The 11,292-nt window shown below is 40.9% G+C and overlaps 1 protein-coding gene and 1 long non-coding RNA gene across 6 annotated transcripts in view; one reads left to right on the plus strand and one right to left on the minus strand.

Annotated features, from left to right (window-relative positions):
• The window catches only part of ICA1L (islet cell autoantigen 1 like), an 82,883-nt gene extending 77,452 nt beyond the window's left edge, over positions 1-5,431 (minus strand). For all 4 annotated transcript variants that reach the window (XM_041737239.1, XM_041737240.1, XM_041737238.1 and 1 more), the window contains exon 1: positions 5,059-5,431. The gene's annotated coding sequence lies outside the window, so the exon portion shown is untranslated. The remainder of the gene's footprint in view (positions 1-5,058) is intronic.
• A 1,646-nt stretch (positions 5,432-7,077) lies between these two features.
• Positions 7,078-10,825, plus strand: LOC121480585. 2 transcript variants are annotated; one of them, XR_005985018.1, is made up of 5 exons: positions 7,078-7,391; positions 7,693-7,795; positions 8,082-8,212; positions 8,297-8,404; positions 10,696-10,825. It is a non-coding gene; the product is annotated as an uncharacterized LOC121480585 (long non-coding RNA). The 2 variants fall into 2 exon arrangements; XR_005985017.1 differs by having other exon boundaries at positions 7,078-7,795.
• Positions 10,826-11,292: the final 467 nt, after the last annotated feature.

The following is an 11,292-nucleotide window of genomic DNA, read 5'->3' on the forward strand; positions in this document are numbered from 1 at the left end:
ATATTTACTTTAGAGACAGAGATGGTGACAGAGACAATGAGAGAGAGCATGAGTGGGGAGGAGAGAGAGAAGCAGGTTCCCCACCAATCAGCAGGATGTGGGGCTCGATCCCAGGGCCCTGGGTCATGACTTGAGCTGAAGGCAGATGCTTAACTAAGCCACACAGGTGTCTCCTTTTATTTTATTTTTTTCAAAGACTTATTTGAGAGAGAGCACAAGCAGAGAGAAGAGAAAGTATTTTCTTAAGGATTTTTTTAAATCAAGAAACAATGGTATATTTTGTCAAATGCTTTTCTGCATCTATTGAGAGGATCATATGGTTCTTTGTTTTTTTTTTTTAAGATTTTATTTATTTATTCATGAGAGACGCAGAGGTAGAAACATAGGCAGAGGGAAAAGTAGGCTCCCTGTGGGGAGCCCAATGAGGGACTCCATCCCCAACACTGGATCATGCCCTGAACCAAAGGCAGATGCTTAACCACTGAGTCACCCAGATGCCCCAGGATCATGTGGTTCTTATCCTTTCTTTTATTAATGTGGTGTATCACATGTATTGATTTGCAGATATCAAACCACCTCTGCAGACCAGGAATAAATCCCACTTGGTTGTGGTGAAAAGATGTGGTGTGTATATATATATATATATATATATATATATATATATATATACACAACAGAATACTGCTCAGCCATCAAAAAGAAGGGAATCTGGCCATTTACAATGATATCATGAATGGAACTAAAGGATATTATGCTAAGCAAAATCAATCAATCAGAGAAAGACAAATACCATAAGATTTCACTCTTTTGTGCAATTTAAGAAACAAAACAGATGAACATAGGGGAAGGGAAGGAAAAATAAAGACAGGGATGCAGGGATGCCTGAGTGGCTCAGTGGTCAAGCGCATCTCCCTTTGGCTCAGGTCGTGATCCTGGGGTCCCCCACAGAGAGCCTGCTTCTCCCTCTGCTTGTGTCTCTGCCTCTCTTTCTGTCTCTCATGAATAAATAAATAAAATCTTTAAAAAAAAAAAAGAAGGGAGGCAAATCATAAGAGACTCTTAACTATAGCGAACAAACTGAGGGTGCTCGAGGGGAGGTGGGTAGGGAAATGGGATAATTGGGTGATGTGCCCATCACCCAATCACATTACGGAGGGTACTTGATGTAGTGAGCACTGGATGTTGTATGTAACTGATGAATCACTAAATTCTACCCCTGAAACTAATATTACACTATATGTAAACTAACTTGAATTTAAATAAAATCTTGAGGGATCCCTGGGTGGCGCAGCAGTTTGGCGCCTGCCTTTGGCCCAGGGCGCGATCCTGGAAACCCGGGATCGAGTCCCACGTCGGGCTCCCGGTGCATGGAGCCTGCTTCTCCCTCTGCCTGTGTCTCTGCCTCTCTCTCTCTCTCTCTGTGTGACTATCATAAGTAAATAAAAATTAAAATAAATAAATAAAATCTTGAAAGAACAAAAAAGGTAAACATGTTGATAAATACAAAGGAATTTTTGAACATTACGTATACACATACATCTTTAAATTTCACTAAAAAATTGATTTCTTTAAATTAAAAGTAATAAAAATATAGGTCACATATAGAAGTAAAATGCGTAAGAGAACAAAAGGTAAGAAGATGGTAATTGCAAATATAAATGTAATAATATTCTTACACTGTTGATTAAGTACTAGAGTATCTTTGAAAATATGCTGTGATAAATTCAAGAAACATATGTAATCAATCTCTAGTACCACTGATAAAAAACATGAAGAGACAAAACTAAAAAGATAGGAAAAGAAATACTTTTCTAAATATTCTAAAGAAGGCAAGGGAAGACAACCAAAGAGTAAATGAGAAAAATGGAAAAAAGAACACCAGCACTGGCGGAATTAAGTAAGAATGATAAATCACTGACCTCTACCTCTGAAACCAGTAATACATTACATGTTAATTAACTGAATTTAAATTTAAAAAGAATATCAATATGCTTAATCTAAACACAGAAAAAAGTTTCAAAAATATCAATGGACCATATACCACTATTAGAACACAGAGATTGTTGTGAGACTGGATAAACACCTACAACGCAACTGTACGTAGTTTATAAGAAACACACTTTATTTTTTTTTCATTTTTTTTTTTTTATTTATTTATGATAGTCACAGAGAGAGAGAGAGAGGCAGAGACACAGGCAGAAGGAGAAGCAGGCCCCATGCACCGGGAGCCCGATGTGGGATTCGATCCCGGGTCTCCAGGATCGCGCCCTGGGCCAAAGGCAGGCGCCAAACCGCTGCGCCACCCAGGGATCCCAAGAAACACACTTTAAACATAAACACACAGATGAGTTAAAAGAAAAAGATAGCAAGAGGCAAACATTAAGCTTCTATTAATGTCAGAACAGGATCCCATTTAAAAAGTATTTTCAGGTATAGAATGGGCATTTCATAATGATAAAAGAGTCAATTTGGCAAAAAGACACAGCTATCTTAAAAGTGTATGTGACTAATAACACTACCAAAACATAAAGAAAAAAAACCTGACAGAACTGAAGGGAGAAATAGATAAATCTACAATTATAATTAGAGACTTGAGACTTAACATGTCTTCCAAAGTAACTGACAGAACAAGGAGACATTAAAAATGTGAGGATAAAAGGTTTGAGCAACACTCTCAACCAGCTTTACCTAACTGACATTTGGACCACTCCACCCACCACCAGTAGAATACAATTTTCCCTCAAGGGTAACTGGAGCATTCCCCAAGACAGACTATATATTACAAAACAATTAATAAAATTTGTACGAGAGACTGAACTGGTACCAAATACCAAAATGTATCAGATATAAAAGAGATGGTATAAATTGTATTGTTTACACTGTCCAACTTTGTGATTAGGCAAAACAAAACAAAACAAAAAAACCCACCTCAATAAATTTAAAGGTACTGAAATCATACATGTTTTTTGACCACAACATTGCTAATTTAGGAATCAATAGCAATGATCTACCTAAAAAATTCTAAAATATTTGGAAATAAAAATAACATACCTAATAATAGATCAAAGAAATCACGGGGAAATTTTAAAATATTTTAAACTAAATGATAATGAAAACATTCCAAAGTTGTGGTGTCTAGCTAAAGCATGCTTAGAGAAAACTTACAGCTTTAAATGCCTAAAAGGAAAAGAAGGTGTAAAAGCAATTATTTATGCTTCCACCTTAATAAGTCAGAAAAGGAGGAACAAATTAAACCCAAAGTAAAAGAAACAAAATGAAGGAGGAGAAATTTGTGAACAGAGAACAGGAAAACAGAGAAAATCAACAAAGTGAAAAAATTTAAATATAGGACATATCACACTATGAAATCACAAAGTTGGACAGTGTAAACAATACAATTTATATCATCTCTTTTATATCTGATACATTTTGGTATTTGGTACCAGTCTCTGGTACAAATCTTATTGTTTTATAATAAATATTTCTTTTTTTTTTTATAATAAATATTTCTAATAAAAATGTGGTTTCCTAGTTTTTCCACCACTGTCACGTTGGCACCAATCTCATGTTTGCAGCTTTCTCACTTTGGACTGGCTGAGCTTTGAGCACCCATTTAACTCTAAAATTATAATGATTTGCCTGGCAATTATAATTACCGATAATTAGAGCAACGTCTTGCACAGAGTTGTTTCAATGGCTGGATGCACAATCCTTCTGCGCTATTAAATACAGAAATTTTGCAGAATACTGGCAATGTTGGGCACAGATAAATATAAAACGATCAAAATTTTTTCATCACATAAAAAGTATATACGTACCAGTAGATGTTTCTTTGGCCAATACATGTGTAATTAACGTCCTACTAAAGGATGAGGCACCTGTGGCTACTCCATAAATATTGATGTTAAGATGATGAAAGTAATATCGCCTTACAGTACCCTGCCTACGTCTAAACCAAAGCAATCAATGCATAAATGCTTAGAGAAATAAATGCTTAGAGAAATAAATGCTTAAGAGAAAATCCAAAACCGGAGATATAAACGTGATTTTCCCAATAAGCTATTTCATAGAGACTCCTAGTTTATAATGGGGTTTTTGCTCTGTGCATTATCATCTATTACATGAAAAATAATCCCACCCCCTCTCCTGGCAAACCCACAGCGTCACGGGGTGGTTGCCAGGTCGGATTTTTCCCCCTCTCCATCTTTCTCCAGAGCATCAGGTATCTGACCACTGACATCATCTGAGCGCCCGACCAGGTGATGCGTGTTCCCACCACCGGGTGGGTGCTCGGCCGCGGGATGTGCGCGCCGAACGCCTCGGGTGCTCGGCCTTTCTGCAGTTCGCCTCAAACCGCACACCGATTAAGGTTTTGTTTTGTTTTGAAAAAGATTTTATTTATTCATGAGAAACAGAGAGAGAGAGAGAGGCAGAGGCACAGGCAGAGGCTGAAGCAGGCCCCCTGCAGGGAGCCTGACGCGGGACTCGACCCCGGGTCTCCAGGGTCACGCCCTGGGCTGCTGAGCCACCGGGGCTGCCCCTCAGGTTTTTGTTTTTACCCAAACGCTTGCCACTTCGTTTCGAGAAGGCATTTCCATTACAAAATAATGACATAAAAACAAACACAACAGAAAGGGGGGGGGGGAAGAGGCGAGCCGCAAGGCACCTGAGGGCCGTGACCGTCCGCCTCAGGGGGAGGCGACCTCCACCTCGGCGAGAAGCCACCCCCAGCAAGCGGGCCCGGGGCGGGGCCGGGGCCCGGCGAGCCCTCCCGCCCTGAGGGGGCCCAAGGGCCGCCAGACGCGGCTCCTGGGCCGTCCTGCCCCCGGGGAGCTCGGGCCGGGGCGCCGTCCGGAGGGAGGCCGCGGGCGCCGGCGAGGCCCCGAGAGACCGCGTGTGCGCGTGGCGGGCGCCTCCCGCCGCGCCTCCACCTCGGGGCGTCGCCACGGGAACCCGGGGTTTTGGCCTCCGGCCGCGGGGAGGCCGGGGGAGGGCGCGGCCCGCCGCCCGGAGGGAGGGGGAGGGAGCGGGGGAGGGGGGCCGAGGCCGCACTCTCACCGCCACGCTGCAGCCGCGACGCGCCGGTCCTCCGCCACCTCGGGCCGCGCTCGGCTGCGCGGAGGCCGGTCCCGGCGCCCGTCCCCGTCCCCGCCGCCGCCGCCGCCGCCCGCGAGCCCCGAGACGCCGCCGGGCCCCTCCCGCAGCCCGTGCCCCTCCGCACCCGTGCGTGGAGGTGTCGGGCTCCGGCTGCGGGCGGCGGGAGATTTAAACCCGGCGGCCTGGCGCGCGCGGCGTCTCGGCCCGGCGTCCGCGTTCTCGCCCTCTCGGGCCCTCGGTCGGTTTGGGGATCAACTCCGGGACCCATTCCGGCCCGCCTTCGCCAGATTCCGGGTCATTAACAAACACCGCAGCGCTCAGAGCATCGGAGTGAAGGAACTGAGCGTGAGACCTCTGAGGCGTTCCGGGTTTCCTTTTCCAAGCCGGGTGCCCCAGCCCAGGGGGGCGGGGGGAGGGGGGTCCCCTAGCTCCTCCAGGCCCGCCCCTCCCGGGCCGCCCCGACCGGGCGCTGAGCTCTCGAGCCTCAGGCATTCCGGAGTCCGCGCCAGTGCCGCACGCGGTGACCGTTCACGTGCTGCCTTGAACTCTCCTCTTAAAGAGGATTAAGTTAATAACTGTTAATAACTGACCTCAGATGCACATATGCATAACCATAACTTGTCGTAAATGAGGTCTTCGAGAGAAGGCAAAAATGGAGACGAAGAACTTAATTTTTTTTTTTTAATGGGAAACAAGGCAAAAGTAAATTGTTACTGGTGGAAGAGAATTTAAATTCAAAGAACTTTCTTTTTAAAGATGACTCCGAATATCCTATCACTTTACTGAAGCTTTACAAAATACTAATTATAACTGTGACATAGGCTATTAAGCTTGCGCTCCAGGTGGTAACTCTAATAAGTTTGTAAAATGTGGAAGATGGAGTGAGTTTCTAGAATATTGCTACAAAGTACTTACCTTAAAAACCTGAAACAAGTAGTTTGTTTTTTTTTTTTTAAAGATTTTATTTTATTTTTTATTTTTTTTAATTTTTATGTATTTATGATAGAGAGAGAGAGAGGCAGAGACACAGGCAGAGGGAGAAGCAGGCTCCAATGCACCGGGAGCCCGACGTGGGATTCGATCCCAGGTCTCCAGGATCACGCCCTGGGCCAAAGGCAGGCGCCAAACCGCTGCGCCACCCAGGGATCCCAGATCTTATTTTTTTATGGGAGACACACAGAGAGAGGCAGAGACACAAGCAGAGGGAGAAGCAGGCTCCATGCAGGGAGCCCGACACGGGACTCGATCCTGGGATTCCAGGAACACGCTCTGAGCTGAAGGCAGATGCTTAACCACTGAGCCACCCAGGCATCCCAAAAGAAGTAGTTTTAGAATAGGATAAAGAATAGGGTATCACTGAGACATCATGTATGAGAGGAAAGGGTTTATTCCAGAGGCAGCCAAAGAAAGAGATAAAAGGGCATGCTTCAAATCTAGAAGGGGGAGGGATTTTTTTTTTTTTTAAATAAAAGGGCTGGGGTTACACATATATTGATGAAAAGGAAGAGGGAAACTTGCAGTTTTTCATGAGGAAAGATGGAGCATGCTTACTGAGCAAACATGTAACATACATCCCATATTCACTTGTGGTGGAGACTTAAAATGAGGCAAAATCCAGCACCTGCTGTCAGGGATATTAGGACAAGGAAAGGGGCTATGGGCATGCTCCAGGAAAGCCCAGATAAACTGGAGGGGGTCTTGGGCTCATTATCTAGGGTGAGGAAGACCGGGCCTTCTGTTCATAGGCTGGAACCCTATCAGTGACTTCTAGCCTAGGTCTCCCTAGTGGATTTGTTAGTGGGGTCTGGAAACACACAATAGCTGATTAGGGAGAAACAGGCCTCTGAAAAACAAGCTTTAGATTTCTGGTTAATTTTGACCTCGTTAACCCTAGGGATGACAATCTCGGAGTCCACAGCTTTTCTCAGGTTCTCCAAGTCTAGATCCTTGGAAGGGAAAGAATTAGCATTTGGCAAATACTGCTGTACTTCCTCAGATCTTTCCTGACTCACTCCTACTAAGTTTAGCATCCCTCCTAAGGACATATTTCTACTCTCAACAATTGTAATTTTCTTTCTGCCTGTCTTCCCCATTGGATGCTGAGCTCCTCCAAAGTAAAATATTTATGCATTTCAGTAGCTGAGTCTTCAAGAGTAATACATACTGCATTCTGAATGTTTATTCAATAAGTGAACAGAAGGAAAGACAGCTAATTGACAACTGAAGGATACTGTATAAAATATCTAAAAAGAACTGAACACCTTTCTTCCTAAAGAATAAATGACTCTAATGTGGTAAGAAAATGACTTTCAGAATATTACCATGCATGATATGCTAAGTTTCTTGGGCTATTTTGGAAAATGCTTGTTCCAACAGGATAAAGTTTAATTCAAGAGAATATTAAACTAGTATGTTTCTTCAGCTCAATCTGAGGCAGATAAAGGCACTCCAAGAAATAAACCAGAAAGTCAGAGTACTGACTGTGGGCAAGGCCTGTTGGTTCTGTTTACTTAACTGGAGAAAATAAATGAAAGATACACAATGTCTCCAAGTCACCATAAAATGTAGCATTTACACATCACATTTCCTTCACAGGTCACTCCAGAAAGTGGGCAAGAGGAGGCAGTTTAAGAATGGTTTCAGCAAACATGGTGGAGCTACTGACGCTCCTGGGCAAGAATCAGGCTTTCTTAATCAGGTATTTGATGTTTATAGAATGAATTAGTAATCTTCCATTAGCTGTTGGATTGATTAAAAATATATATTTAAATGCCTTTAGCCCCTTAACAGAAAATGAGGCTCCCAAAGTAGTTAAAATTTAGTATTTCTAAATGGGCTTTTTTAGAAAACAAAAGAATTTAACACTATTCAAATACTTTTATATGGGAAGATGTTTCATCTAGAAGTGCGAATATTTTCAGAAGTGCTATCTAGTTTTATATCAACAGATTTATCTTAATATAAAGTGCTTTCCTCCACTGTAGGCTTCTACAAGTGAACTAGAAGACCATTAGATGACTTGGGATGTCACTTGGGAGCTTTGAGAGGCTCCACAAATCTGGGATCCCAGAACAATAAACAGCAATGATCTTTTGCACTATCAAGCAGACCTCTGGTGAGTCTCCTAAATAAAACTTCAATTGGTATTTAAAAACATACTAAGAATTCTATGCTTTTGTACTATTTTACTCTTATTAAGGATCAGGGATCTACTGAACCTGATATCGTGGAAATAGCTCCATTTCTTCAAGGTGTTCCAGTTTCTTTTTCATCTGTTTGACCTTATCAAGGAAATCAGAAGTAACAGGTCAGTGGCCGTTAGTGAGGGTATGGAAAGCTATCTTCCCAGATGCTTACACTATTACTTACTTACAAATGGCAAGCTAAACATGCTTTCTCCCATATTGCATTTTTGTTGATTCAAGGCTAGAATTAGAGACAGTATCATGATTTTTTTTTTTTAATGTGAAATGCTATAGACCTATAAAAAAGTATTTCCCTTTTTGGTTGTTTCCCCCTGAAACAACCACTGGACTTAATTTGGTATTACTAATTCCCTGGCATGTTGTCTATATTTTTACTAACTATCCATATCCGTATGGATATCCAATTGTTTGACATGTTTCTCAACTCAGATTGTACCTAACAAGATCATTTCTCTGTATCTTTAATTACTCTGAGGCATGTGTCCTATCTCCGTCATTAATTGGCTATACACCTTCATACAAGGTATTTAAGCTGTCTGGATTGTCGTTTCCTTTAATAACATGAATAATGTAATAATTCAAATGATATGAATGAGTAACAGGATAATTTCTAAAGTTGCCTTTTGCTTATATGCAATTCCCATATGAAAAGAAATAGTCTTTAAAGAACACATATATTATTATGCTAATACATTTAGTGGTATACTAAAATTGAAATTTATTTTAAAGGCAAGAACATGCAAAGCTGAACGTAACATTATGGTCATTTGGTACCAATAAATGCCACAGAAATTTATATATAGCCTTTCTTTTATGTGGGTGAAGACATAAACTTATTCTTCACATTTATAAAAATATCATTCTTATGGATGACCTAATCATTAGCAGAATATATATGTAGTATTTAGAGCTTGAGCTCTAGACTCATATACATCCAAATTCAAATCCTGACTTATTTACTGGCTACATGAAATCTGGTAAAATGACTCGACCCCTCTAACACACATATTCCTCTTTTAAAATAAAGATCACTGGGGGATCCCTGGGTAGCTCAGTGGTTTAGCGCCTGCCTTTGGCCTAGGGCATGATCCTGGAATCCCAGGATCGGGTCCCACATCGGGCTTCCTGTGTGGAGCTTGTTTCTCCCTCTGCCTGTGTCTCTGCCTCTCTCTCTCTCTCTGGGTCTCTCATGAATAAATAAATAAAATCTTTAAAAAAAAAAAAAAAAGAAAAGAAAAAAGAAAATCTTGAAAAAAAAGTAAAATAAAGATCACTTAATCATTTTAATATCAAAGGATTGCTATGGTAGGATACAGGTGGATTTGGGTGGGTTTTGTGTGTGTGTGTGTGTGTGTGTTTGCCATTTTAATAGACACCACCAGTAAATAATTTACTTCTTCAAATTTGTGGATATCAGTAGATACTTTAACAAAGATAGCCTATCTAGCCCTAGTAAGCAACCCCCCAAATTCTACTAAGTTATGTTAAAAGATATATCTAGCTTAAAATCAAAACCACAAGAAATAACAAGTTTTGGCAAGGATGTAGAGAAAAAGGAACCCTCTTGCACTGTTGGTACGAATGCAAGCTGGTGCAGTCACTGTGGAAACTTGTATGGTGGTTCCTCAAAAAGCTAAAAATGGACCTGCCCAACAATTCAGTAATCACAATACTGGTATTTAACCCCAAAATACAAAAACCGTAATTCAAAGGGATACATGCAACAACCCCTATGTTGCTTGCAGCATTATTTACAATAGCTAAACTATGGAAACAGCCCAAATGTCCATTAGGAATATATGACCAGTATCTGCTTTGTCCTGTGAATTTCGAATGGCCATTTTGGAACTATTGTCATCAATGCATAATAATATATCAAAATGCTTCCTAGCATTATTGGGGAAAAGGACGTAGTAGGTGAATGAACGTAGTATGTATATAGAATGGAATATTATTTAGCCATAACAAGAATTAAATCTTGCCATTTGCAATGACATGGATGAAGCTAGAGTATAATGCTTAAATTAAATAACTCAGAGAAAGACAGATACTATATGATTTCATTCATGTGGAATTTAAGAAACAAAGGAAAAAAGACAAACAAAGGAACAGCCTCTTAACTATACAGAACTAATGGTTACCAGAGGGGAGGTGGATGGGGAGTATGGGTGAAATAGGTGATGGGGATTAAGGAGTACACTCGCTATGATGAGCACTGGGTGAAGTACAGAATCAGTACAATCAGTGTTGTCGAATCAGTAGATTGTACAACTGAAATTAATACAACACTGTGTTAACTATATTGGCATTAAAATGAAAATCTTAAAAAAGGAGAAAATATAATTAGCTTATATAACAATATTAACATTACTTTTTTTTTTTTTTTTTACAGCTCCCACCCCTACCCCACTCTTATCCCTTATTATGTTTGATACTAGAAGTCTAGGATAGTCTAAAAATGTCAGTATTAAAGTAAATAAAAGTTCCTGGTGCTTTTTTTTTTTAATTTTTTATTTATTTATGATAGTCACAGAGAGATAGAGAGGCAGAGACACAGGCAGAGGGAGAAGCAGGCTCCATGCACCGGGAGCCCGACGTGGGATTCGATCCCGGGTCTCCAGGATCGCGCCCTGGGCCAAAGGCAGGCGCCAAACCGCTGCGCCACCCAGGGATCCCGTTCCTGGTGCTTTTATTGGCAGTTTCTCATTAGTAAAATTTGGATTTCACTTGCCTTTTGAAACCTGATTCCAATTAATGAATTTTTAAATAAAAGGAATAATTGAATATTGATTGCCTTGTCTTAAAATGTTATTTTTTTTGTCCTTTTAGGAGCTACAGTAGTATCAAAATTATTTCTCCTTATGTTTGCTTCATATATGTAGTTTTTCAAAATTAGAATACATAAAAATTTTTTGTGAAAAGATTTCAATATTATCAAATTTCCAGAGAGTATGTGGTTAGCAGGGTTGTTTGTTCAATTATCCAACTA

The sequence above is a fragment of the Vulpes lagopus genome, chromosome 22, assembly GCF_018345385.1.
Source record: "Vulpes lagopus strain Blue_001 chromosome 22, ASM1834538v1, whole genome shotgun sequence".
Lineage (NCBI taxonomy): Eukaryota > Metazoa > Chordata > Mammalia > Carnivora > Canidae > Vulpes > Vulpes lagopus.